This window comes from Cetorhinus maximus, chromosome 7, assembly GCF_964194155.1.
Source record: "Cetorhinus maximus chromosome 7, sCetMax3.hap1.1, whole genome shotgun sequence".
In the NCBI taxonomy this organism is placed as follows: Eukaryota; Metazoa; Chordata; class Chondrichthyes; order Lamniformes; family Cetorhinidae; genus Cetorhinus; species Cetorhinus maximus.
Window position 1 is genome coordinate 23,352,536 of NC_135885.1, and position 27,029 is coordinate 23,379,564.

The 27,029-nt window shown below is 42.3% G+C and overlaps 1 protein-coding gene across 6 annotated transcripts in view; it reads right to left on the reverse strand.

Moving 5' to 3' along the window:
• Nucleotides 1–27,029, reverse strand: part of mgat4a (alpha-1,3-mannosyl-glycoprotein 4-beta-N-acetylglucosaminyltransferase A) — a 261,997-nt gene that overhangs the window by 214,996 nt on the left and 19,972 nt on the right. The window contains exon 1 of one of the 6 annotated variants that reach the window (XM_078545193.1): nucleotides 10,413–10,706. The exons of the other annotated variants lie outside the window; for them this stretch is intronic. The gene's annotated coding sequence lies outside the window, so the exon portion shown is untranslated. Of the gene's footprint in view, nucleotides 1–10,412; nucleotides 10,707–27,029 lie in introns of those variants that run through there. 6 annotated transcript variants of the gene reach the window in all.

Here is a 27,029-nt window from a genome sequence, read left to right on the forward strand (position 1 = left end):
GGTGACTTCTTTTGTGGTTTTTATACAGACAAGGATTAATTCATATCTGAAAAGTCATTAAGATGCAGAAAATCTTGCCCAGGACATCACTGCAGGGGTTCCTCAGGGTAGTGTCTTAGGCCAGACCATCTTCAGCTGATTCATCAATGACCTTCCTTTTACCATAAGGTCAGAAGTGGGGATGTTCGTTGGTGATTGCACAAAGGTCAGCACCATTCACAACTCCTCAGATACTTAAGCAGTCCATGTCCAACTGCAGCAAGACCTAGACAATATCCAGGTTTGGGCTGACAGTGGCAAGTAACATTCGTGCCACACAAGTGTCAGGCAATGACCATCTCCTTGACATTCAATGGCACTACCATTGTTAAATCCCCCACTATCAACATCCCGGGGGTTGACCAGAAACTGAACTGGACTAGCCACATAAATACTGTGACTACAAGAGCAGGTCAGAGGCTAGGAATCCTGTGGTGAGTAACTCACCTCCTGACTCCCCAAAGCCTGCCAACCAACTACAAGGAGTGTGATAGAATACGCTCTGTTTGTTTGGATGAATGCAGCTCCAACAACACTCAAGAAGCTTGACACTATCCAGGACAAAATTTGATTGGCAGCCCTTCCACAAACATTTACTCTCTCCACCACCGACACACAGTGGTTAGCAGTGTGTACCATCTACAAGATGCACTACAGAAACTCACCATGGCTCCTTAGGTAGCGCCTTCCAAGCCCACAACCACTATTTTCCAGAAGGACAAGGGCAACAGATACATGGGAACCTCAACAGCTGGAAGTTCCCCTCCAAGTCACTTACCACCTTGATTTGGAATGATATCACCGTTCCTTCACTGCCGCTGGGTCAAAATCTTGGAACCCCCTCCTTAACAGCACTGTGGGTGTACCTACAGCACATGGATGGCAGCTCACCACCACCTTCTCAAGAGCAAATAGGGATGGACAATAAATGCTGGCATAGCCAGTGATGCCCACTTCCCACAAATGAACAAAAAAAAGGTAACTGCCCCCTCCATTTCAATGAAAGAGATTTAAATTTACAATGGCTATTAGACTTGCCAGCCCCATGAAAACTGTCTTTATTTGAAAGCCATTCAGGAGGCTAATCATAGCTAGAATGTTGATAGGATTCCACACTGTGTGACAATTACATCTGTCTTCAACCCATTGTGCAGACAATGGAAAACATCAATACTACTGTTGCATGACAGAAACTGGCTCAAGATAGCAAAAGTCTTATTTATTCTAGGAAAAGCCCAGCGAGGGTTAGCCTGGGATATGAAGACCAAAGGGAAACCAACTCTTGCCTAGCACAAGCTGCCTGAAAAAATCCAGCATAAGCAGAGAAGTGGGGCTAATTCATTTTACCTGCAAGTATATTTCTTCACTAGAGAGCTGGAACACAACTTCGACTGAAAAGCCAGAAATCTGATATTGATGAGCCTATTATTGCGAGTTCATTACTAGAAGCCTCCAACCTTCATTTTCTTTTTCAGTGAATGGAAAGATAATTTTCAGCCTGCACCACCTTTGATGGTGAAGAAACAGATAATATCGATTCTCATTCAGCATTCAAGGGGTTAAGATACCCCTTCTCTAAAATGCATCTTGTTGCGCTCAGTCGAGAGGCCATCCCACACCTCTCCTCCATCCGTAACAACAGATATTGTTGCATTTTAATATAAAGACAACACTAGAGGTGGGCTTTTAACTCATTCAAAACCCACCCACTTGCACAGAATTAAAATCAGATCCAACATTTCTAAGTTTGGAATCTTAATTGCTTTCTCCACAGTTTTTAAGCTATTCAATTTTCTAATTTTCTTTATGGAAGAGCGTTCAATCCTAAAATTGTAGCTTATGTAGAGAAATTGCAGTAAATGAGATTAGTGCATTCTTCTTTGTGTTCCCCATTCACTTTGAATTTGAACCGCATTACTTAATTAGGAATTGCAACTCCAAAAAATCCACAAGCTAGACTCACCAACAACTCATTTCAATGTCTTTTATTTTGAAATAGAAAGTGCTCTTCTATGAATCGGGTGATGCTCAATAGTACAGGGTGTTAAAAACCATTTTTATCTTTTAGTCACCTTTATTTGATATCTTTAACGTAGGTACAAAGTGCTTTCCTACTGCTGTTTAAAGGTATAAATTTTTCCACTCTCCGAATGCACATCTGTGGTCGATGCCAAAAGCATGTGTAAAATGGAATAGATCAAATTTACATTAAGATCCAACCAGAATTTGGTCATTTTAACATTTTGTGACCCATTTTATTGAAATTCCCTTCAATTCATTATTTTATGTATAAGGAAACTTATGCACCACAACATATCATGCAATAAATTTGTAACAGAGCAAAGTGTCAGATCAGAGTTTTGGGTGTCAAATCATTAAACTGAAGTTCAGTTTACAAACATCAGAATCACAGCAGACTGTTTTATCAAGTACACAGGTCAAATCTCTTTAAAAGTCTTAACTGTGCACTGTAGATGGCTGGCACCATTACCATGTTTGTCCTTGAGCTCTTATATTTGATTAGCGCAGCAAATGTTTTCCTTTTTGGCACTAACCTAAGGCATTGGGTACTGATGCATTTCACAGAAAGAAAAATCAACGTTACAACAGTGGATGGATAGCTAGAACATAAAATCTACAACTTTCCCGCATGACTGAGTGACCTCAGCCAATGTAAACAAGTGTGTATAATTCTCCTACAATTTTAGCCAGGGATTCATTATATTTTGCAGAGCAGCTCAAAGAAATTAATCCTTAAGAGAAAGATCTATGGAAATAGAAAATTAGTTTTGCGACAATCTATCTTGAACCTCAATCTTAATACGGCAAATTTCACCCTCAGATTACTCATGGGAGCAAGCACCTGGTTTGCTACTTGTAGCTCTCACACCAGTTCCTGAGAGTCAAATTGGAAGTCCCATTCACACTTGCCCTGAAATGATGCCAGGTTGACTTCATGGCCCAGCGTGCGCAGTATTTAATAGACTAGGCAACACGTCTGACTTTTTAGAACAAGGTTAACTACTAAGTGGTAGCCCAGCTCCATTACACAGCAATGTGCAGTGCAGATCATAAACAGAATCTTACTTCCATCAGAGCTGCACCAAATACTACACAAATCCACATCACATTAATAATAACACCCCCAGCTAAAAGGCTGAAACCTATTTAGCTTTCCTGCTACTATTTACACAGGATGACATGCTGCAATTCATCCAAGGATTAACTTACTTGCTGATCATCCTAGCTAAAGTTGGTTAACATCTGGGACTGGACTATTTGACAGAAAATAAAGAACTATGTTGTTTGGCTGATACTTAACTTACACTTTATTTTTAAAAGACATGTTTTCTTGTATGGAAGGTCAGGAGTACTCACTGTCTTGTTGCTCTTTTGCATCTTCGATCAGACTACTGCCCCCCCCACCCCTACAAAGGCAAAAAAAGGCATTCACCTGGAGTGGCCCATGATCGTGTACAAGAGACAAATCTTTCTTCAAGGTGTTTTGCTGAAATTAAAATGATCTTAAATTGGGACCCATTTTTTAAAAAAAAAGCTGTTAATGTTTCGAGTCTGTATGACCCTTCTTCAGAGCCCTGAAGGGTCATACAGACTCAAAACGTTAACTCTGTCTTTCTCTCCACAGATGCTGTCAGGCCTGCTGAGTCTTTCCAGCATTTTCTGTTTTTATTTCAGATTTCCAGCATTCGCAGTATTTTGCTTTTATATAAAAAAAAGTTCCTGTTTAAGTGCGAGTGCTTTCTTTGGAAGGCAGCAGGACCGCAAATTACTCTATGTTAACTTTGGGAAGTGTATATTACGAGAGATCTGGCTATGGCGACATGGAAGAGTTTAACACACTGGGGACAGTGTTGAGACCAGCTAAGTGCATTTCTCCACCTTTGGTTCATCCTAAAGGTTCATCCTAAACCACTGCCTTGCAATGCCCTCAAAAACTGAGTTTATTCAATGCAAACACATGCCTATATCTGAGCTAAATTGATTGCGAATACAGCATTTAACTTGTAAAACTCTCATTTTTACATTCCTGCCTTCAGGTAACGTACCATGAATGTCAACTACAAGATGATGTTTTCCGGCCTCAATGCTTATTATGACCACTTATACTTTCTAGGCTCACTGCAAATCAGCAGTTAAAATTTTTCCATGGGAAACAGTAGAAAGGTAAAGCAACTACAAATTAAAGCTGCTCAAATCTTCCTGACAGATAAGCAAAAGGATTAGATTCTACAAGACCTGGAACAGTTGCTTGATGACAAATAACAGTGAATTACAATTTCTAGGGCACCTTCCTCTGAGCGCAACACAACATAAGCAGGGCTCAAAAGGCATTCAGGACCAGCAAAGAAATTCCTCTCAAAAAAGTATTGCTGGTTATGAATTTTAATACAACTAGGATTAAGACAATCAACTTTACTGTCTTTAGATCTCCTGCATTGCCAGCAGTCACAAACTCTTATTTTATCACGGGTTCTTACTTCATCACAGCAATCATCCAAAACAAAATGCAACATATTAAGAGAAACTTTAAAGTAAAAGAACAGAGATTTTTATGACAACAAATTCTTGGGTGAGTAGGTAGTTATGACGTGGAGCACATTCCCCAATAGACTACAATCCTTCAACAACCTTTCCATCGCAAAGCAAAATGGATCTTAACATAAATCTTCGTCTGGTCTGAAATATTATAAATACTTCAAATAAAACTGCACAGATAACAACAAATTGGTATTCACATACAAACTACTTGATAGGGAGTTTTTTTTTAAATTGAAGAGGCATTAAACCACATCCTGCACATGGACATCATGGAAATATGACAGCAAGCTAGACAACGTGGTTCCATTCATGCATTAATACATTCACTGCATCTCATTACTGTTCTATATACGGAACAGCATAATCTGAAGTGGCAAGGCATTCAGCTAAACACGAACTGTATTATTTGGAATGCACAATGGATTGGACAAAAAGTGAGAACATAACACAAAGTTAGAGACAGGCAAGAAGAGTAAAATCCTTGGTGTCACTCCAAAACAATGCCGGAGTAGAGTCAATAAGTTGCAACATGAGCACCATCATTGCACATTAGGGATCTGCAACATGAGTCCATGGCTATGATCCCCTACGCAGCATCTGATATGAGCCATCCTGGCTTTGCACAAGTGCCAAATAAAGCCACAGGAATTAAAGTAACAAGGCCACAGAGCCCCTTCCTCTGGCTGGTTACAGACCATGTTGAATTCTGCAGTAATAACAAAACTGGTCAAAGAAAACATTTAATTCAAAGATTAAACATCAAGAAAATCAGAGCAACTCACATAAATGCAATGTTCACAGCACACAGAGCTGACACTACCTCTAGGCAAACTAGGTGCTCGCTAGGGTACAAGATTTGGAGGGGTGGGGGGTGGCAAAAAACTGCCGGCTTTTAGAGAAAAAAAATAATCGGGACAGAAGCCTGGCGTTTTGAACAAATCAGTCCCATAATATGTCATCGGCAACCAAGGGAAAAAAAAATCTCTAACTCCCATCATCATGAGGCACTGCCAAACGGTAACATCACTTCCAGCCAGCGTTTCCCAATCAAATTTAAACCTCCTTAAACTGAAAAAGCAGCCAGGAGGACTCTGATTGGCTAGAATTTTGGTGGGCTGCGAATGGATTGGTGGGCTTCGAATCACATCGAGGGGTCGGGCGAGAGCAGCAAGCATTAGTCCGACTGCGATGGGTGTGAGTGGGGGTTCGGATCACTTCACTTCTGATCGGGTCAGGTGATTTGTTTTTAAAAGCTTCCTGCAAACGTTCTCGCGTTATTTCTATTAACGACTGCATTGGAAGTTCCATAGCAGAGCTTTAATCCACAGCCCGCTCGTTGCTTGGGTACGTTCACACAGCTGGGAGCTTGAGTGCCCAATGTGGAGGCAGTGACTCCCCCATGCTCACCTGCTCCCTAAGCCCGTCCCTGGGTTCCCAGGACTTGCCTCCCCTTAGAACCAACTCACGCCACGCTACCGGCTTTCCGTAACGTCACTTCCGCTAACATCTCTCGGAATATCCGGGCGGGTATCAAATACCCTTGTGGCAGCCCTGTCAGCACGAACAAAAAAAATCTCGAGGAAGTTGCACCATTTACTGCACACTTTTTTTTTCAAAAAAAGCTCACACGTGGGGCTGGATTCAATGTTCCCGGTGTTGTTGGAGGACAGGTGGGAAACTCGCGCTGCCTCAGCGGGGCAGTCCAACCAAATTAAGTGTCTATCAAACACTTAACCGGCCAGCATCTTGCCTTCTCCAGGATTTCGGACCCTGGTGACAGAAATCCCATCCACGCAGAGCTACCAGCCAGAGGCCAACACCCACTGGGAGCAGTGGCTGCTGCCGGTTGTGCTCCATGAACTTCACTGGGGATCATAGTTGGGACCCCGGACTGAGGCGAGTAAGGGTGGGATGGGGGGTTGGGGGCGGGGGGGGGCGGGGGCGTTGGTTACAAGGCGAAGGGGGCATGGGCCAGGTTGAGGGGGGTCAGAGACAAGGACAAAGGGACAACAGGCAGCTTCCCTTCCCGATGAATGGTCCCTGGATCAGCCACGGGGCACCTGACAATGAGAGATTCCCCACACACCCCCCCCACCTCCCCATTGGCCACAGGCAAACACAACAGGGTTCGCTGTGCGGCCTTCGAAAGGCATGGGAAAGCTGCGCGTCCCCATTTAATCCCCGACCAACACCAAATTCCTATGGGCCCAGCGACAGATGGTAACAATCGTCTCATTAACGAGCCTAATTAATATCCCATCACGAGCAGACGAGTTTCTCACATCGGCCCCTTCCCGCCTCAGACTTAATTGCGAGAGGCTTTCCTACCACCGGGAGACTGACTCTTGCAATTAAGTGGCCCTGTCTGCCATGTTTCCTGCATTAAATTCCACTCAGAATCATGAATCATCCCATCACTGAAACGTTACCAAAAAAATCTCATCGTTAACTCTTGCATTCCTCAGGAATCTACAGGTACTACACGTATTATTCGAACATTAAAAAGTATCCCTTCCAGTTCCACCTTGGACAAGGATTTAAACTCCAAAATTTAAAATGGTTTAGTATTTGAAGTTGAACATTCTTGTTCAACACTTATTATTTACAAATAGCGTGGATCTCCCCGGTACTGGGAGTACTATGTAGCGTGCTGCGTATCTTTATTTATAACTGTCCTCCTTTGTGGTTTATTCATTATTTCACCCTATAATGAACAGCCAAGTTGGTTACACATACTCAAGTGAGTTCTAATCGATTCATTCTTAAAAAGAAACAACTTTGATGAAACAGGATACCTGACCTAGTCCGACAGGTGGGATGATCAAAGTGTTGAGCAAAATATTGGTTGCAAGAAAAAAAATAAGCAATTCATGTTTTCACATTTGCTTTAATAAACAAACCAGTATCTGGCGATGGGAAGTTGGTTGTGAAACTTTGGCTAAATATAACTCTCCCAGGGCAAAACAGTGGTTCTCAAACAAACCCACTAAATCCGAGAGGGAGGGACATCATCATTCACCCTGCTCAGTGCTGCCAAAGTTGAACTCTTTTAGTAGATATGCTTCATCCGCTTGACTTCAATATTGGCGAGATTGCAAAAGGTTAATCTATGCAGCAGCGCAATGGTTAGGTGCACCAGGCAGCATAATGTGAACTGGGTCACAACCAGGCCAGTGCCTTCCCTTAGCCTTCCCATCCAAGGAAACAGCTGCCCCAGCATGGAGGTTAAAAAAAGTTAGCAAGGAGTCACCACAGCTGTTCTGCTCCTCCATAAAAAACAGCCAGCTGTGCAAGCGCACTGGCAATGTCCTAAAAATATTTGCTGACCTCATTAACCATATATACATGGTGCTTGAGAAGGAAGGGAAAGGTGACCAGATTTAGTTCAGTTTCATCTTTTTTTAAAAAAGACAACTTGCTTGAGATTTCTGTAGCTTCAAGATTTCTAGACAAAAATCACAGCAAATATGCAAAACCGCAGAATATATATAAAAAAACCTGTTCTTTTTCATGTTTGCAACTCCACATGTAAAAAGCCGGGTAACAAACGAGTCTATTGTTTGAAGTGAGAGTTCTGAAGATTTAAATGAACAATCTGATTGAAGCATTGGAATGCTGAAGCACTCACCATCCTGAATGGAGAAAGAAAATCACAATGCTTAATGAAGACACTTAAGTGGGCTTTCAGGTAACTGTGCTGCAGACAACGTTGAGCACAGTTCCATCAGGATGCCAGTGCATTTGCTGAATGGGTTCCAAATTGGCTGCTGTGTTTGCTACATTACAACAGTAACATTGGCGGTGAAGTGCTTTGGGACATCCTGAGCTTGTGAAAGTTGCTATATAAACTCAAGTCTTCCTGTTATATTCTATTCACTAATTGTGGTTTAGTGTTCTATTCCCATAGGGCAGCAGTGCTTAACCATTCAAAGTGTAAAAAGCCAGATTAGAAACTGTAAGGCAAGAGAGGAACACATGTTTTAAATGCACTATGCTAGTATGGTCCCAGATATTGTTTAACTACAATATTTGAGTATTGCTGAAAAAAAAGAGACATCTCAAAGCTTTTCATCTTGCACTCATCAGGACACTTCACAAGAATACCAATATAATGGGAAAGCAACAATTCATACTGTATGTGAGGAGCGTGCTGATTGGTTGGCAAGTGGCGTTGCAATGGAGAATGCACCAGTGATGATGGCTGGCAGTAAACTGCCAAGCATTGTTTGAAATTTAAACTAGGCAGATTGACACTGATTAGCCAAGGCATTGGCTGAGGAATGAGTCAGTTATTTTGTTTAGCTGAAACAGGCACAATGTGTGTACATGCTCTTTCTGTCTGCAAAGAACAGGGCCGTGTATTAATATATGTAGCTTCCAGTACACACAAATGCGCCACATTGTGCGCCCAACTGACAATCTTAAATTGGTCATCAGCGTCATTCTTAGAACACTGAGGGTCATTTAGCAAATGTTGTCCTATTGTGGAATCACATCTAATGTTGGACACTGTGTTTTGAGTTTTGCAAGCACAGGCCGGTTGGGTACAGTTTGTACCTTGCCTGTTGCGAGCAGTGGCTGGGACATGCCCTTTGCAGACATGAAATGCATGTGCACACATTTTGTTTAGTTGAAATAAGTGACAGCCATTCACTGACTCCTTTCTTGATGCAATGCCTTGACCAATTAGGGTCAAGCTGCCTGGTTCAAATTTCAAACAATGCTTGGCAGTTAATTGTCAATCACCATCACTGGTACACTTTCCATGGAAATGCCTCTACCAACCAGAGTCCACTTGCTAACCAATCAGCACTCTCTTCACATACAATATAAATTGCAGTTTTCCCCTTGGCATTCTTGCAAAGTGTCCTAATGAGTGCAAGGCAAAAAGCTTCGACATTTCTCTTTTTTCAGCAATACTCAAGTTCTGTGCTACCAAACAACTATTTACCTACAATATTATTACACACAAAATTGTGAAACCAGGCACTAGGTGGCTTTTAACCTACTCTAGTTCTACACGCTTGAAATCTGGATCGTTTTCCTTCTTCATCTCATTTCTCCTTTCTTCCTTTCTCCATCCCCCATCACTTACTCTTTCATCTCCAGGGCCACCAACGCTCCTTTCAGGTGAGACAACAACTTGTAATTCTTCCATCTTTGGGTCAGAATAGTCCTTTACATCAGGGAGACCAAGCATAGATTGGGCGATTGCTTTCCTGAACACACCCATCCACGTGTGCAACCCAAAGCTTCTGGTTACTCGTTACTTTAACTCTTCATCCTCTTGAAGATCTGACCTCCACCTCCCAAACTGTTCCAATAAAGCTCAACACAATCTCAAGGAATAGCACCTTATTTTTCTACAAAGCACTTTACAGACTTCTGGCCTTAGAATTGAATTTAGTAACTTCAGACCATTACCACTACTCCCATTTGCTCTCCCACAGCAGATTATGGTAATGTAGGATGGATGCGACACAGCTACTGGGAATGGACATGATGGGCTGGTACTCAGGGTGGTGATCCTTCATGGACACACAACTGGCTCAGTGGTCTACACCTGATGCTTAACCACCTTTCTTTCCCCATAATCTTCTTGGCTTTTCCAGGTTTTCTTCCCTCTCCCTCTTCTATTACTATTTACGCATCCTCTGGGCAACTTTAATTTATCTCCTTCTCACTTCCTTTTGCCTTGCATCATCATCCATTTAATCATATCCTGTTTGTTACAAATATTCACACAGACAGTTATCCCTTTTGGGGAATAGTGAGGAAGTGGTGGGAGGGTTAGTAGGCTGAATTAGGATTACCTGTTGAATTGTGTCATGACTGTTCCTTCCCATAGCCAACAAGTCATGGAGTGGGACTTTGAACTCAGGGCTGCTACCTACTGAACCACAGGGCCTCCAACAACCCCTGCTCTCCATCCAATTATAGGCCTCTTTATTTCTCCTGGCCCCATGTGCCCCGGCTCTGCACCTACTTAAAAGCTGTTCAGTTGTAGCATCTCCCAGTTCTAACAGAAGGGCATCGACCCGACATGTTAACCCAATGCTGGTCTCGCTGAGGATGTTGCCTGACTTAGAGTCTTTTCAGCATTTTTTGGTTTTATTCCCTATCACCAGCACCTGTAGTGTGTTGCTTTATAACTTCAAGGAATGTGTGTGCCTGAATATGAGAAGAAATGGAAGAAAAGAAATTCAGAAATGCAAAAACATTTGAGAAAACATTAATCATTGATGTGTGCGACAATACTCAGGAGAGCTAATCGATACCCCCTGTTGAACATTAAGGCTCTACATAACAGCTGTACATTAGATATTTTTAAAAGCCAAATTTATTAACTCTAATCTCCAGAAAATCAATCAATTTAAAATAAATGAAAGAGCCTAACTTCCTACAACCAGCTTGCATTGAAATCAAGAAGATTTGTGCCAACATGGAAGGTAACGATATTGCAACTATCACACTCCAAAACAAAATCAACTTCACAAGGAACAAATTTAGTTCAGATGCCCACTTAGGGGACCTAGTGGTATAATGATTATGTCACTGGACTAGTCGTCCAGAGGCCCAGGCTAGTGTTCTGGGGGCGTAGGTTCAAATCCCATCACGACAGCTGGTGGAATTTAAATTCAATTAATAAAATCTAGAATTAAAATGGTGACCATGAAACTGTCATCGATTGTCGTAAAAACCCAACTGGTTCACTATGCCCTTTAGGGAAAGAAATCTGCCATCCGTACCTGGTCTGGCCTACATGTGAACTCCAGGCCCACAGCAGTGTGGTTTATTCTTAACTGACCTCTGAAATGGCCTAGCAAGCCACTCAGCTTGAGGGCAATAAGGAATGGGCAACAAACTCGGCGTTGCCAGCAACTCCCACATACCATGGAAGAATAAATAAAAAATATGAAACTGATTTTCTTATATATAAAATCAGAGAAAGGGAAGTTTTACTTTTCAGGAAGATGTCAGCTGAGTTTCGGATCATCACCATTGTGATAATTCACAACACCTTTTGTTCTAGTGCACATTAGCAGTAAACCGTTCACGTATTACAATTTATCCTAAGCGTAAATGCTAACTAGGCCTGAATGGCAAGAGAGCTGGCTGTTTTGATGCAACTGATTCACATGTCAATTGAACAAACTTGCATTTATTTTGCGCCTTATCAAAATGTTTTAAAATCCAATGAATTATTCAGTTACACTTCAGTCAAATGTTGTGTAAGGAAACACTGCAGCCAATTTGCACACTGCAGAATCACACAAACAGTATGTGTCCTTTGTTAGTCAGCACCTCTGACATGGGCACAACAGCTGAACAAAGCATTCAAAGGGCCAAATTTCAGCGACAGAAGAGCTGCATGCAGATGGTGAATGGGCTGCATTCACAAATACTTACAGTTCCACATACACTAAAGTTTCACACTTCCCATCCTTACAACAGAAAACTTCTGAAGTAGCAGTAAGCCTCAGCATAGTTAATTAACTGTAAGGCACAATTTCAGCCAAAAGCAACCTTATGGATACTTTATACACATAACAAGCCAATGAATCATTGGGTTGGGTGCATGGAAAAGCATGAACTATAGAAGGCAATGAGTGGTAACAGTGTTAAGTGCAAATACACAGTTTCGCTCAGAACAACATATAAATCTCAAACAAAGTTAACTGATGAACAGAAAACTAAACACCGATTGCGAATTTTAGATCACAGGTGTTGTTCCAACTGAATCACTTTTGTAACAGATATTTCTGACCATTACATATTGGGTATTGAACTAGGTGCTAATCCTCGATTAAATCACCTGTAGGTAAGCCATGATAATTGAATATCATAATCACAAGAGGTTATAGAAATCTCTTACCACCAATTAGAAAAAAATAAATATAATTCAGCACCATAACACTTCAGAGTCAAAAGCCTGCATGATTCTAGAATGTCCACCACTGCATTTTTCTAGCTTGTGGTCAACCCATTACACAACAGTTCTGCAAATCAATAGAGCAAACATGGCAGTAACACATCATGCCTTTCATCACTAGACATGTTCTGTAGTAAATCTAGTGTGGCTTAGAGCTGAAGAGATTCAACCATCAAGTTTGTCCGGGGCAGTTATGGGTTCTTAAGGCTGCTATAGCTTTCCCTGCCAAAACTTTGTGAATGATCTTTTTCCCTGGCTAAGAGAAACAGAGTCTGAGCAAGCTCATGACGAAATCTTTTCAAGTTGCTGGACTCGGTTTCTGATGAATGCGCCCAATGTAAAATTTCCTGCACTTGCAAAATGAGGAATAGTAAAAGCTTGTTTTCGAGAGGGGCCTGAGCTAATTAATCAACTCCACGCCGAAGCCTGTAAATGCGTCATGGGATGAATCAACACATTCTGGGCCTTATCTTCCTTCCACAGTCTTGTTTTCTTTTCTGGCCTTGCTGCTCAACTAATTTGCAACTGCTTTGCCATCTTGAATTTTTGAACCCCACGAAGCAAAAAGCGCCATTTGCAGCTATATTTTTATTGCCAGCTGCAGCACCATGAAGATCGAGTACAGAATAATTTGCCTTCACCAGCATCGCTGCAAAGGAGTTTCATGGATGAAATGAAAAACAAAATGAACAGATGTTTTCTCTCCAAGGACTCGGCTACCGCAACACTTCTTTTTTCCTTTGAAAGTGTAATTGTAATAAAATGTAAAGCAGCTATTCTCCTTTAAAACGTATGATGGATTACCAAGCAAATCGCATGCACGGATCAATACATCAAAAATGGTGCTGGAGGCTCAGAACAACACCCTTGGCAACTAGTATTCTAGGTCCAAGTGCACAAATTGTTGGTACACCCAATTTGAAGAAGAAATCGCACTGCTTTAAGTGGCAGGCAACTTGATAGAATCTTACAACACTAGAGGAGTTCATTCTGTCCATTATGTCAGTGCTGGCTCTTCGAAAGAGCTATCCAACTGGTCTCAAATCCCCTGCTCTTTTCTGTAGCTGGGCAACTTTCTCCCCTCCCTAGTATTTATCCAATTCCTTTCTGAAAGTTACTACTGATTCTGCCTCCACCCCTACCGCACCACTCCCGCCCCCGCCCCCTGCCCTCCTTTCAAGCAGCTTCACAGGGATAGAATCTGAGAAAAATTGACAGAGACAAAAGGAGGAGATAGAGGTAATAAAACCTTGGTCAGAGAGCTGCATGTTAAGGGGATATTAAAAAAAGAGATGTGGAGAGGCGGGGAGAGATTTAGAGAGGGAGAGTGTTCCAGAGTGTAGGACTAGTAAGAGGGGAGACTTTGGCCTGAGTGAGACAGAGACTTTGTTCAAAGTAGGAATCTAGTGCATAAGGGGAAAGAGGTGCTTTAGGTAAGGTTCTCTGCAAGAAGTAAAATGTGCTGAGTGGAGAGTTCTGTGAAGGGTGGGAAGAAGGTGCTTTTTTCCTCTCTTCTTCAGCCTCCAATATTTGATTTCCACTTTGTTGCAGTAGAATGAGCAGGTAAATCAGTAACTGGTATTACTAGTTTTATCAGCATTGTAAGTATTGTATTGTTTTATCAGTAGTGTAAAGTTTTGTGGTAGTGCCAAAACCTATTGGAAGGTCTAGGCTTTATTAATTGTAATTAATTACTTAGTGATTATTAATTAATTAACACATATTGGAGATGGCAGGGCAGGTGATGCGCTGCGACTGCAGGATGTGGGAGCTTCTGGATATCGGTGCGATCCAGGGCAAACACATCTGTAGTAAGTGTTTTTGGCTGCAGAAACTTCGGCTCTGAGTTATGAGCTGGAGGCCGAGCTGCAGACACTGTGGCACATCAGGGAGGGGCAAGTTACCTGGATGCTTTATTCCAGGAGGCGGTCACACCTCTTAGGATAGAGTCTTCGGATTTGGTCAGTAGTCAGGGACAGGAGGGCGAGACTACAAGTGAGGCAGGTAAGAGGACCCAGAGGGTGGGAATGCAGGAGCCTCGGCCCTTGCAATTGTCCAACGGTTTGAGGTTTTTTCAGCTTGTTTGGGTGAGAGTGGGGTCTGCAGGATGGATGAGCTGACTGGCATTGGCACTGTGGTACAGGAAGCCTTTAAATGGGCAGAGTTACAAGGAATGTATTGGTAGTAAGGGACTGTATAGTCAGAGGGATTGACATCGTTTTCTGCAGCAAAGAGCTCAAGTCCAGACAGCTGTGTTGCCTGCCATATGCAAATTGGCATAGAATAAATCAGATTAGGGAGAGGAATACGTGGCTCAAAGACCGGTGTGGGAGAAGCGGGTTTCGGTTCGTGGGGCACTGGCACCAATACTAGGGAAAGTGGGGTCTGTACCTTTGGGGTGGACTACATCTGAGCTGTACTGGGACCAGTGTTCTTGTGAGCCGCATAACTAGGGAAGTAGAGAGGGTTTTAAACTAAGCAGTGGAGGCAAGTGTACAAATTTGGGAAGAGGTGGTAAATCAAAGAGTAGAGACAAGGCAAAAGAGAAAGGTATTATTATGGGAAATGAAAAACAGACCATGTCAGAAAGGGATAAGAGGATACAAATCTAACAGTAACTCATCAGATGAGACTAGAGGTTATAAAAAGAATAAAAGGATAAAACTAAAGGCTCGGTATCTGAATGTACAAAGCATTCGAAACGAAACAGATGAACTGAGAGTGCGCATAGAAATAAATAAGTATGAGTCGATAGTCATTATGGAGACATGGCTGCAGGAGGACATGGATTGAAACCTTAATATTAAAGGATATAGGACATTTAGGGAGGACAGGAAGCGGGGAAGAGGTGCAGGGGTGGCTCTGTTAGCTAATGATGGTATTAGCACAATAGAGGGGGATGGATGGCCTAAGTTCAGAAAACCAGGATGCGGAAATGGTGTGGGTAGAGATGAGAAATGGTAAAGACAAGAAGTCACTTGGAGTCGTGTACAAGCCCTCTAATAGTAACCACATGGTAGGATGGAGTATAAAGGAAGAAATAATAATAGGAGCTTGTCAGAAAGGTACAGCAATAATCATGGGAGGTTTTAATCTACATATAGACTGGAAAAGTCAGGTGGGCAAAGGTAGCCTAGATGAGAAGTTCATAGAATGGAGTTCATAGAATGTTTCCAGGATAGTTTCTTTGAACAGCATGTTCTGGAGCCAACCAGAGAGCAGGCTATACTAGACCTGCCATTACGCAACAAGATCGAAACAATTAACAATCTCATAGTGAAGGTGCCCCTAGGTAGCAGCAACCATAATGTGATTGAATTTTACATTCAGTTTGAGGGAGAGCGGAGTGGGTCTGAGACTATGCTTTTAAATTTTAAAAGGGCAATTACGACGGCATGAAAGCAGAGCTGGCTAAAGTGAGTTGGCAAATTAGGTTAAGGGATAGGTCAACAGAGATGCAGCAGCAAACATTTCAGGGGGTATTTCAGAATACACAGAATAAATGCATTCCAACGAGCAATAAAAAGTCCAAGGGAAGGACACACTATCCATGGTTAACTAGAAAGGTTAAAGATAGTAACAAACTTTAAAAAAGGATAAGATGTGCAAAGGTAAGTAGAATGCCAGAAAATTGGACAGAATATAAGGAACAGCAAAGTATGACTAAAAGATTAATAATGAGAGAAAAATTAGAGTACGAGAGAAAGCTAGCCAGAAATATAAAAACAGACAGCAAGCATCTCTATAAATATTTTAAAATGAAACAAGTTAACAAAGTAAGCCTTGGTCCTATTGAAAGTGAGTCTGGAGAATTGATAATGGAAAACAAGGAGATGGCAGCTGAATTGAACAGGTATTTTGCATCTGTTTTCACTATAGAGTAACAAGTAACATCCCAGAAGCAGCTATAAATCAGGAAATGGAAGGGAGGGAGGGAGGGAGTCAGGAAAATTGCAATCACCAGAGAAATGGTTCTGAGTAAACTGTTGGAGCTGTGGGCTGACAAGTGCCCGGGTCCTAATGGACTTCATCCTAGGGCCTTAAAAGAAGTGGCTAGTGAGATAGTTGATGCATTGGTTTTAATTTTCCAAAGCTCCCTAGATTCGGGGAAGGTCCCATTAGATTGGAAGATAGCAAATGTAACTCCATTATTCAAAATGGGAGGGAGACAGAAAGCGGCAAACTACAGGCCAGTTAGCTTAACATCTGCCATAGGGAAAATGTTAGAAGCTATTATTTAAGAAGCGATAGCAGGGCACTTGGATAAGTTCAAGGTAAATCAGGCAGAGTCAACATGGTACTGTGAAAGGAAAATCATGTTTAACCAACTTATTGGAGTTCTTTGAGGAAGTAACTTGTGTTGTGGATAAAGGGGAACCAGTGGATGTACTGTACTTAGATTTCCAGAAGGCATTTGATAAAGTGCCACATCAAAAGTTATTGTGGAAAATAAAAGCTCATGGAATAGGGGGTAACATATTGGCATGGGTAGAAGATTGGATGGCAGGAAGCAGAGAGTAGGAATTTTCAGTTTGGCAAGATGTAATAAGTGGTATGCCACAGGGATCAGTGCTGGGACCTCCACTGTTTACAATTTATATAAATGACTTGGATGAAGGGATGGATGGGATGTTTGCCAAATTTGCTGATGGCACAAAGATAGATAGGAAAATAAGTTGTGAAGGCAACATAAGGAGGCTACAAAAAGATAGGTTATTGGCAAAGATCTGGCAAATGAAGTATAATGTGAGAAAATGTAAAATTGTCCATTTTGACAGGAAGAATAAAAGAGAAGCATATTATCTAAATGGTGAGAGATTGCAGAGCTCTGAGATGCAGAGGTACCTGGGTATCCTAGTACATGAATCGCAAAAGGCTAATATGCAGGTACAGCAAGTAATTAGGAAAGCTAATAGAATGTTATCATTTATTGCGAGGGGAATTGAATACAAAAGTAGGATGTTATGCTTCAGTTATGCAGAGCACTAGTGCGAACACATCTGGTGTACTGTGTACAGTATTGGTCACCTTATTTAAGGATGGATGTAAATGCAATGGAAGCAGCTCAGAGAAGGTTTACCAGGCTAATACCTGGAATGGGCAGGTTGTCTTATGAGGAAAGGTTGGGCAGACTAGGCTTGTATCCATTGGAGTTTAGTAGAGTAAGAGGCAATTTGATTGAAACATAGAAGATCCTAAGGTGTCTTGACAGGGTGTTTCCTCTTGTGGGAGAATCTAGATCTAGGGGTCACTGTTTAAAAATAAGGGGTTGCCCATTTAAAACAGAGATGAGGTTAAATTCTCTCTCTCAGAGGGCCGTGATTCTTTGGAACTCTCTTCCTGAAAAGGTGGGGAAGCAGAGTCATTGAATATTTTTAAGGCAGAGGTGGATAGATTCTTGGTAAGCAAGGGGGTGATGGGTTATCAGGGGTAAGCTGGATGCAGATTTGAGGTTACTACCAGATCAGCCATGACCTTATTAAATGGCGGAGCAGGCTTGAGGGGCCGAATGACCTACTCCTGCTCCTTGTTCGCATGTTCACATATAGGACCTGGATGACAATAGGTGTGCTTACATGTAAGACACCAGAGTTGGAGAAATGCAGAATTCTTGGGGGTTTAAATGGCTGAAGGAGGTTAGAAGCTAGTTTCTTTATATGTTTCTCATTCTTCCTTCCTCCCTTCTAGAACGTTTTTAATCTGTCCAATAGTAAAGACTTTCAGATCAGGACCAGAAGGAATGAGCAACTTAATTAAGAACCAGTTGAAACTGGATCCGCTAGGCCTTTTGTGTAAGAAGCATGTATAAGTAGCCAACTTAGTGCAACTTGCAACAGAGTGCTGGAGTTGAGCGCTTCAGGGAGTGTGACTTGCAACAGAAGCGGAGGAAGGGAAAGAGGTGCTTGGTTGCTTTTGCCTAAACTTTTTCAGCCTCCAGGAATTGATTCTTGCTCTGCTACAGGAGAAGAAACTGGTTAATTGGTGAGTATCTGGTAAGTGATTTAAGGTTTATTCTATTCCTAAATCTCAAAATAGTATTTGTGAGCGGGAGAGGATAAAAGGCATGGATTGAGAGGCCTACATGAAGTGAGACCAGTGGCAGAGTGATATCATGAACCACAATGGGATAAGAGTGCAAGGAAAGCAGCTGATTAATTGGTGAGTAGGATTGGTGAGGATTTCTAGTCTTTAAAGTAAAAGTAAGGTCTTTTGTTTGTGTTTAGGTCTATAGTCTTTTTTTCTCTCTTTCTTAAAAATAACTTCTTCAGTATAAGATCGTTACTGGTGTTTTAAAAAATTACAATAAAGTGTAAAGAATGGAGGATTCTTCAAGTGTAAAGAGAAGAGATGCTTGAGTAATTAATTTACCAAATAAAGTACAATAGTGATGGCAGTACAGGTGATGTGGTGCTGCAGCAGCATGAGGTAGCTGCTGGACACCAAGGTGAACACATCTGTAGTAAGTGTTTGCAGCTTGAGGAACTTTGAATCAGGGTTGAGGAGCTGGAGTCGGCATTGCAGACATTGTGCCACATCAGGGAGGGGGAAGTTACTTCGCTCCAGGAGGTGGTCATACCCCTTAGATCAGGTAATTCAAATTTGGTCTGTGATCAGGAACAGGAGTGAGGCTGCAGGTGAAGCAGGTTTGGGGGCCCAGGGGTAGCGTTCGAGGGGCCTCGGCCCATGCAACTGTCCAACAGCTACGAGGTTCTTCCAAGCTGTGTGGACGAGAGCAGGGACTGCAGGGAGGATGAGTGAACTGGCCATGGCACCATGGTATAGGGAGCCATTTAAGTGGGAGGAGGAAATAGGAACGTAGTAGTGGTAGGGTACAGCATAATTAGGAGGACAGATACCGTTCTCTGCAGCTGTGAATGAGAGTCCCGAAGGCTGTGTTGCCTGCCTGTTGCCAGGGTTAAGGACATCTCCTCAGGGTGGGAGGGGAGGGATCCAGTTGTCGTCACCATGTTGGTACCAATGACATTGCTGGACTAGAAAGGAGGTTCTGCTGAAAGAATTTGAACAGTTAGGAGTTAAATTAAAAAGCAGAACCTCCAAAGTAATAATCTCGGGATTGCTACCTGAGGCACGGGCAAACTGGGATAGGGTAAATAAAGTCAAGAAGTTAAATGCGTGGCTCAAAAATTGGTGTGGAAGAAATGGGTTTCAGTTCATGGGGCACTGGCACCAGTACTGGGGTAGAAGGGAGCTGTTCCAGTGGGATGGGCTTCACTTGAACCATGCTGGGACCAGTGTCCTGGTGAATCGAATAACTAGGGTTTTAAACTAATTAGGGGGTGGGATGGCTCTTGAGAGGGGATATGTAGGCTTACAAAGCAAAAGGATACGGCAGCACTGCAGGGCAGCTATTTAGGTAATAATACCCAGGGCATGACATGAAGGGACAGTTTACAAATATTTTAAAAAGCAGCAAATAGGGTCAAAAGAATAAAAAGGCAAAACTAATGGCTCTTTATGTAAATGCACGTAGTATTCGGAACAAAATAAATTAATTAACGGCACAAAGAGGTTAATGGGTATGATCTTATAGCCATTACGGAGACATGGTTACAAAGAAATCAAAACTGGGAGCTAAACATTCAGGGGTGTGTGACTTTTAGAAAGGACAGGCAGGAAAAAAGGGTGGTGGGGTAGCTTTGTTAGTACGAGATGGAATAAGTACGATAGCAAGAAATGATCTTGGATCGGAAGACGTAGAATCCATATGGGTGGAAGTGAAAAATAACAAGGGGAAGACGACACTGGGAGTAGTCCATAGGCCCCCTAACAGAATAAATCAGGAGATAATGAGGACATGTTAAATAAAAAATAAAAAAAGGCAGTACATTAATCATGGGTGACTTTAATCTTCATGTAGATTGGGAAAATCAAATTGGCAGAGGTAGGCACAAGCAAGAATTCATTGTGTATTCGGGACAGTTTCCTAGAATAATATGTTGTGGATCCAACCAGCGGTCAGGCAATGTGTAATGAGGCAGGTTTAATGAATGATCTGAGCAAAAGATCCCTGAGGGAACAATGACCATAATATGGTAAAATTTAGCATTCAGTCTGGGAGTGAGAAACTTGAGTCGGAAACAACTGTGCTAAACTTAAATAAGGGTAAACTATACAGAAATGAGGGCAGAGTTGGCTAGAGTGGACCGGGAAAGGAGTTTAGCAGAAAAGGCAGTTGATGAACAATGGCAGATGCTTAAGAAAATACTTCATGACTCACAACAAAGATATATTCCAGTGAAGAAGAAGAATTCTAGGAAGGGGATAAACCAATCATGGTTAACCAAGGAAGTTAATAATTGTATGTTTTTTCTTTCAATTTGATACTGTGGCAAAGATTAGGGGTAAGACAGAGGATTGGGAAAGTTTTTTTAAAAATCAACAAAAGATGGCCAAAAAAATGAGGGAGAAAATAAACTGAGGGTAAACTAGCAAATAATAAAAATGGACAGTAAGGGCTTCTTTAAATATATAAAAAGGATGAGAGAGGCGAAAGTAAACATAGGCCTGTTAGATAATGGGGAACCAATAAATGTCAGGAGTTGAATAAATACTTTGAATCAGTCTTCACAGTAGAAGATACCAATAGCATTCCAAAAATACTAAATAATCAAGGGGCAAAAGCTGGGGAAGTAATAAATACAATAACTATCACTAGAGAAAAAGTACGAGGGAAACTAATGAGGCTAAAGGCCAATAATTCCCCTGGGCCTAATGGTATATTAAAGGAAGTAGCTACATTGGTGGAAGATTACTACTAGTACATCCACTAAGAATCCTTAGATTCTGGAAAAGTCCCAGAGGATTGGAAAACTGCCAATGTAACACCCTTCCTCAAAAAGGGAGGGAGGCAAAAAACAGATAACTATAGGCCAGTTAGCTTAACATCTGCCATTGAGGAAATGTTAGTCTATTATAAAGGATGCAATAGTAGAGCATTTAGAAATAGATAATCTAATCAAGCAGAGTCAGCATAGCTTCATGAAGGGGAAATTAGCCTGACAAATTTATTAGAATTCTTTAAGGAGGTAACAAGCAAGATAGATAAAGGGGAACCAGTGGATGTAATATATTTGGATTTCCAAAAGGTATTTGATAAGGTACTGCACATAAGGCTACTTAATAGCCCATGGTGTTGGGGGTAGTATGGATAGAGGATTGGCTAACTAATAGTTGGGATAAGATGGCATTTTCAGGATGGTAACCTGTAACTAGTGGAGTGCCACAGGGTTTAGTGCTCGGGCCGCAATTATTTACAATATATATTAATAACTTGGATGAGGGAAGTGAATGTACTATCGCCAAGTTTGCGGATGACACAAATAGGTGGGAAGGCAAGTGGAGAGGATGACAGGCCCTACAGAGGGCAATAGACACGTTAAGTGAATGGTCAAAAGCTTGGCAGATGGAATATAATGTAGGAAAATGTGAGGTTATGTACTTTGGCAGGAAGAATAGAGGAGCTGAATATTATTTAAATGGAGAAAGATACAGAAAATCGCAGCACAGAGGAATTTTGGGGGTCTGCATGCATGAGTTACCAAAGGCTAGCACGCAAGTTCAGCAGGTAATAGGGAAGGCAAATGGAATGTTGGCTTTTATTTCAAAAGGAAATGGAGTATAAAAATACGAAAGACTTACTGAAACAATACCAGGCACTAGTTAGACAAAACCTAGAATACAGTTTTGGTCCCCTTATCTAAGGAAAGATATACTGGAATTGGAGGCAGTCCAGAGAAGATTCACTAGGTTGATCCCAGGTATGGAGGGATTTTCTTATTAGGAGAGGTTGAGTAGGTTGGGCCCATACTCATTGGAGTTCAGAAGAACGAGAGGCAGCCTTATTGAAACATATAAGATTCTTAGGGGGCTTGACAGGGTAGATGCTGAGGGGTTGTTTCCCCTTGTAGGAGTGTCTAGGACCAGGGGGCATAATCTAATTAAGGGGTTGCCAATTTAAGACAGATGAGGAGGAATTTCTTCAGAGGGTAGTGAATTTGTGAAATTCTTTACCAGAGGGCTGTAGAGGCTGGGTCGTTAAGCATGTTCAAGGCTGAATACACATATTTTTAATCAGTAAGGGAATCGAGGTTTTGGGGGGGGGGGTGCCAGGAAAGTGGAGTTGAGGATTATCAAATCAGCCATGATCTCATTGAATGATGGAGTAGACTCGATGGGCTGAATGCCCTACTTCTGCTTCTACGTCTTATGGTCTTATGAATGATTTTTTTATTTATTTAACTACTTTTGTAGAATATCTGAGCAGAATAGTCAATACACACTGTTTAAATCGGAAACATTTCCCACAATCAGTGATGAGGAAATCGAGCTAATTTTGTCCCTTGTTTGCACAAGGCACTGAGGTCGACCATGGTATTCTCACTACAATGTCAGCGTTAAACTCTACACAGGTTGGGAATCCTGGACTCTCTGCTGTATATAGCCGTGTCTTAACTGACTGATACCTTTGTCCACTTGGTCATCTCTGTAAAATACAGATCTGGGGGCTACCTGGCAAGTCATCAGCAGTTAATATTGGAGAAACGTTGGGTGTAGGTTTCACAGTTAAAGAGAATGAAGCAACTGATAACCCTATTTAAGCATGTAGAACTTGGATTACTTTCAAGACAAATATTTAAAATAGGCTGCTTTGGACAATATGTAGATAGTCCAACTAGGGAAGGGGCAATACTGGACCTGGTATTAGGGAATGAACCCGGCCAGGTGTCGAAGTTTCAGTAGGGGAGCATTTCGGGAAAAATGACCATAATTCAGTAAGTTTCAAGGCACTGGTGGATAAGGATAACAAGAGTCCTCGGGTTAAGGTGCTTAATTGGGGGAAGGCGAATTATAACAATATTAGGCAGGAACTGAGAAATTTAGACTGGAGGCGGATGTTTGAGGGAAAATCAACAACTGACATGTGGGGGGCTTTCAAACGACAGTTGATAACAATTCAGGACTGGCATGTTCCTGCTAGGATGAAGGATAAGTATGGCAAGTTTCAGGAACCTTGGATAACAAAGGATACTGTGAGATTAGTCAAAAAGAAAAGGGAAGCATTCGTAAGGGCTTGAAGGCTGGGAATAGATGAAGCCCGTGGAGAATATAAAGAAAGTAGGAAGAAACTTAAGTAAGGAGTCAGGAGGGCTAAAAGGGGTCATGAAAAGTCACTGGCAACCAGGATTAAGGAAAATCCCAAGGCCTTTTATACATATGTAAAAAGCAAGAAGGTAGCCAGGGAAAGGGTAGGCCTTGGGGACAGAGGTGGGAATGTGTGTGTGGAACCAGAAGAAATGGGAGAGATACTAAATGAGTACTTCTCATCAGTATTCACCAAATAGAAGGACTTAGCGGTCGATTTGTCTAGGGAAGAGTGTGTAGATAGCCTGGATCATGTTGAGATCAAAAAAGGGAAGGTATTAGGCATCTTGAAGAATATTAAGGTGGATAAGTCCCCAGGGCCAGATGGGATCTACCCCAGAGTACTGAGGGAGGCAAGGGAGGAGATTGCTGGGGCCTTGACAGAAATCTTTGTATCCTCACTGGCTACAGGTGAGGTCCCAGAGGACTGGAGAATGGCCAATGTTGTTCCATTGTTTAAGAAGGGTGGCAGGGATAATCCAGGGAATTACAGGCCGGTGAGCCTTACGTCAGTGCTAGGGAAATTATTGGAGAAGATTCTTCATGACAGGATTTACTACCATTTGGAAGCAAATGGGCGTATTAGTGAGAGGCAGCATGGTTTTGTGAAGGGGAGGTTGTGTCTCACTAACTTGATCGAGTTTTTCAAGGAAGTGACAAAGATGATCGAAGATGGAAGGGCAGTGGATGTTATCTACATGGATTTCAGTAAGGCCTTTGACAAGGTCCCTCATGGCAGACTGGTACAGAAGGTATAAAGTCGCACGGGATCAGAGGTGAGCTGGCAAGATGGATACAGAATTGGCTTGGTCATAGAAGACAGAGGATAGCAGTGGAAGGGTGCTTTTCTGAATGGAGAGCTGTGACTATTGGTGTTCCGCAGGGATCAGTGCTGGGACCTTTGCGGTTTGTAGTATACGTAAATGATTTGGAGGAAAATATAACTGGGCTAATTAGTAAGTTTGCAGATGACACTAAGGTTGGAGGAGTTGCAAATAGTGAAGAGGATTGTCAAAGGATACAACGGGATATAGATCGGTTGGAGACTTGGGCGGAGAAATGGCAGATGGACTTTAATCCGGACAAATGTGAGGTAATGCATTTTGGAAGGTCTAATACAGGTAGGAATTATACAGTAAATGGCAGAACCCTTAAGTGCATTGACGGGCAGAGGGATCTGGGTGTACAGGTCCACATGTGACTGAAAGTGGCAACGCAGGTGGATAAGGTAGTCAGGAAGGCATATGGCATGCTTGCCTTCATTGGCAGGGATATTGAGTATAAAAGCTGGGAAGTCATGCTGCAGCTGTATAGAACCTTGCTTAGGCCACACTTGGAATATTGCATGCAATTCTGGTCGCCACATTACCAGAAGGATATGGAGGCGTTGGAGAGGGTGCAGAGGAGATTTACCAGGATGCTGCCTGGTCTGGAGGTTATTAGCTATGAGGAGAAGTTGGAGAAACTCGGATTGTTCTCACTAGAGAGATGGAGATTGAGGGGCGACTTGATAGAAGTTTACAAAATTATGAGTGACATGGACAGAGTAGATAATCAGAAGCTTTTTCCCAGGGTGGAAGAGTCAATTACTAGGGGACATAGATTTAAGGTGAGAGGAGAAAACTTTAGAGGAGATGTGCGGGGCAAGTTTTTTACGCAGAGGGTAGTGAGTGTCTGGAATTCGCTGCCAGAGGAGGTGGCGGAAGCAGGTACGATAGTGGTGTTTAAGAGGCAGCTTGACAAATACATGAATAGGATGGGAATAAAGGGATACGGACCCCAGAAGTGCAAAATGTTTTAGTTTGACAGGCAATATGATCGGCGCAGGCCTGGAGGGCCTAAGGGCCTGTTCTTGTGCTGTACTTTTCTTTGTTCTTTGTTCTTTAAAGAAAACAAGTAATGATCTCTCCAAATGAGAATCTCAAGTCCACAGTTCATAGGTTCATATAAAGTGAAATACTGCCGCTGCTGGAAATCTGAAATAACTGATGTTCTTGTAGATCTGTCATTTCAGTCTCCTCCTGCCTCACAGAGCTTACCTCAACTCCATTCTATCCTCCTTTATCCAGTCCCCACCTACCTACATCCACGATTCTTTTGCCCTCCACCACTTTAACCAATGGCAAGTCCCTGGCTCTAACTGCTTCCTTTTCTTTATGGACTTTCAGTCCCTCTACACATCCAACCTTCACCGGGATGCTCTGCAGACACTTCCACTTATTGTTGGAACATCAGGCCAACCAGTCTCCATCCAACACCTCCCGCAATTCCACTTCCCGCAAATAAAACACGTTGGTATGAGAAGCCACAGAGGTTCTGGCTCCACCTGCCTTTTTGTAGGCCATAGTCAGAATATACAGCACAGAAATAGGCCCTTCGGTCCACGTCCATTCCGGCCATCAAGCACCCATCTATTCTAATCCCATCTTCCAGTACTTGGCCCGTAGCCCTGTGTGCTATGGCATTAAGTGTTCATCTAAATACTACAATGCTGTGAGGGCTCCTACTTCTATCACCCCCTCAGACAGCATGTTCCAGATTCCAACCACCCTCTGGGTGAAGACTTTTCCTCAAATCCCCTCTAAACCTCCTGCTCCTTACCTTAAATCTACACAGCCTGGTTTTGACACCTCCGCTAAGGGGAAAGTTTCTTCCTATGTATACCTCTATCAGGTCACCCTCTTCCTTCTCTGCTCTAAGGAAAACAACCCTAGCTTATCCAGTCTCTCCATGGCTAAAACACTCCAACCCAGGCAACATCCTGGTGAATCTCTTCTGCACCCTCTCCAGTGCAATCACATCCTTCCTATAGTGTGGCGACCAGAACTGCACACAGTGCTCCAGCTGTGGCCTAACAGGAGCATTATCCCCAATGTCTTGGCCAACATATATCCTTTAATTGCCATCACTAAAACAGATTATCTGGTCATTAAGACGATGCTGTTTGTGGGAACTTGCTGAAATTTGACTCTTGCATTTGCTACACTACAGCAGTGACTAACATATAAATTGGGAACAAGAGTAGGCCACTCAGCCCCACCCCTACTCCACCATTCAATAAGATCATGGCTGATTTGATTGTAACCTCAACTCCTCATTCCTGCACTGCAAAAGCACCTCATTGGCTGCAAAGCATTTTGAGACATCAAGTGGTCTTGGAAGGTGCTAAATAAATGTGCGTCTTTTCTTTTTCCAACTAAGACAGACATTTTCTGTGGTGAAAGAAACCAGCGGTATTATCTAAACTTCAAACAAAGTCTAATTATAAATAACCTACTCCTGAAAACACACAAATCTGATGTTTTTATGGAAACTCTGTAAAGAACTTGCTCCA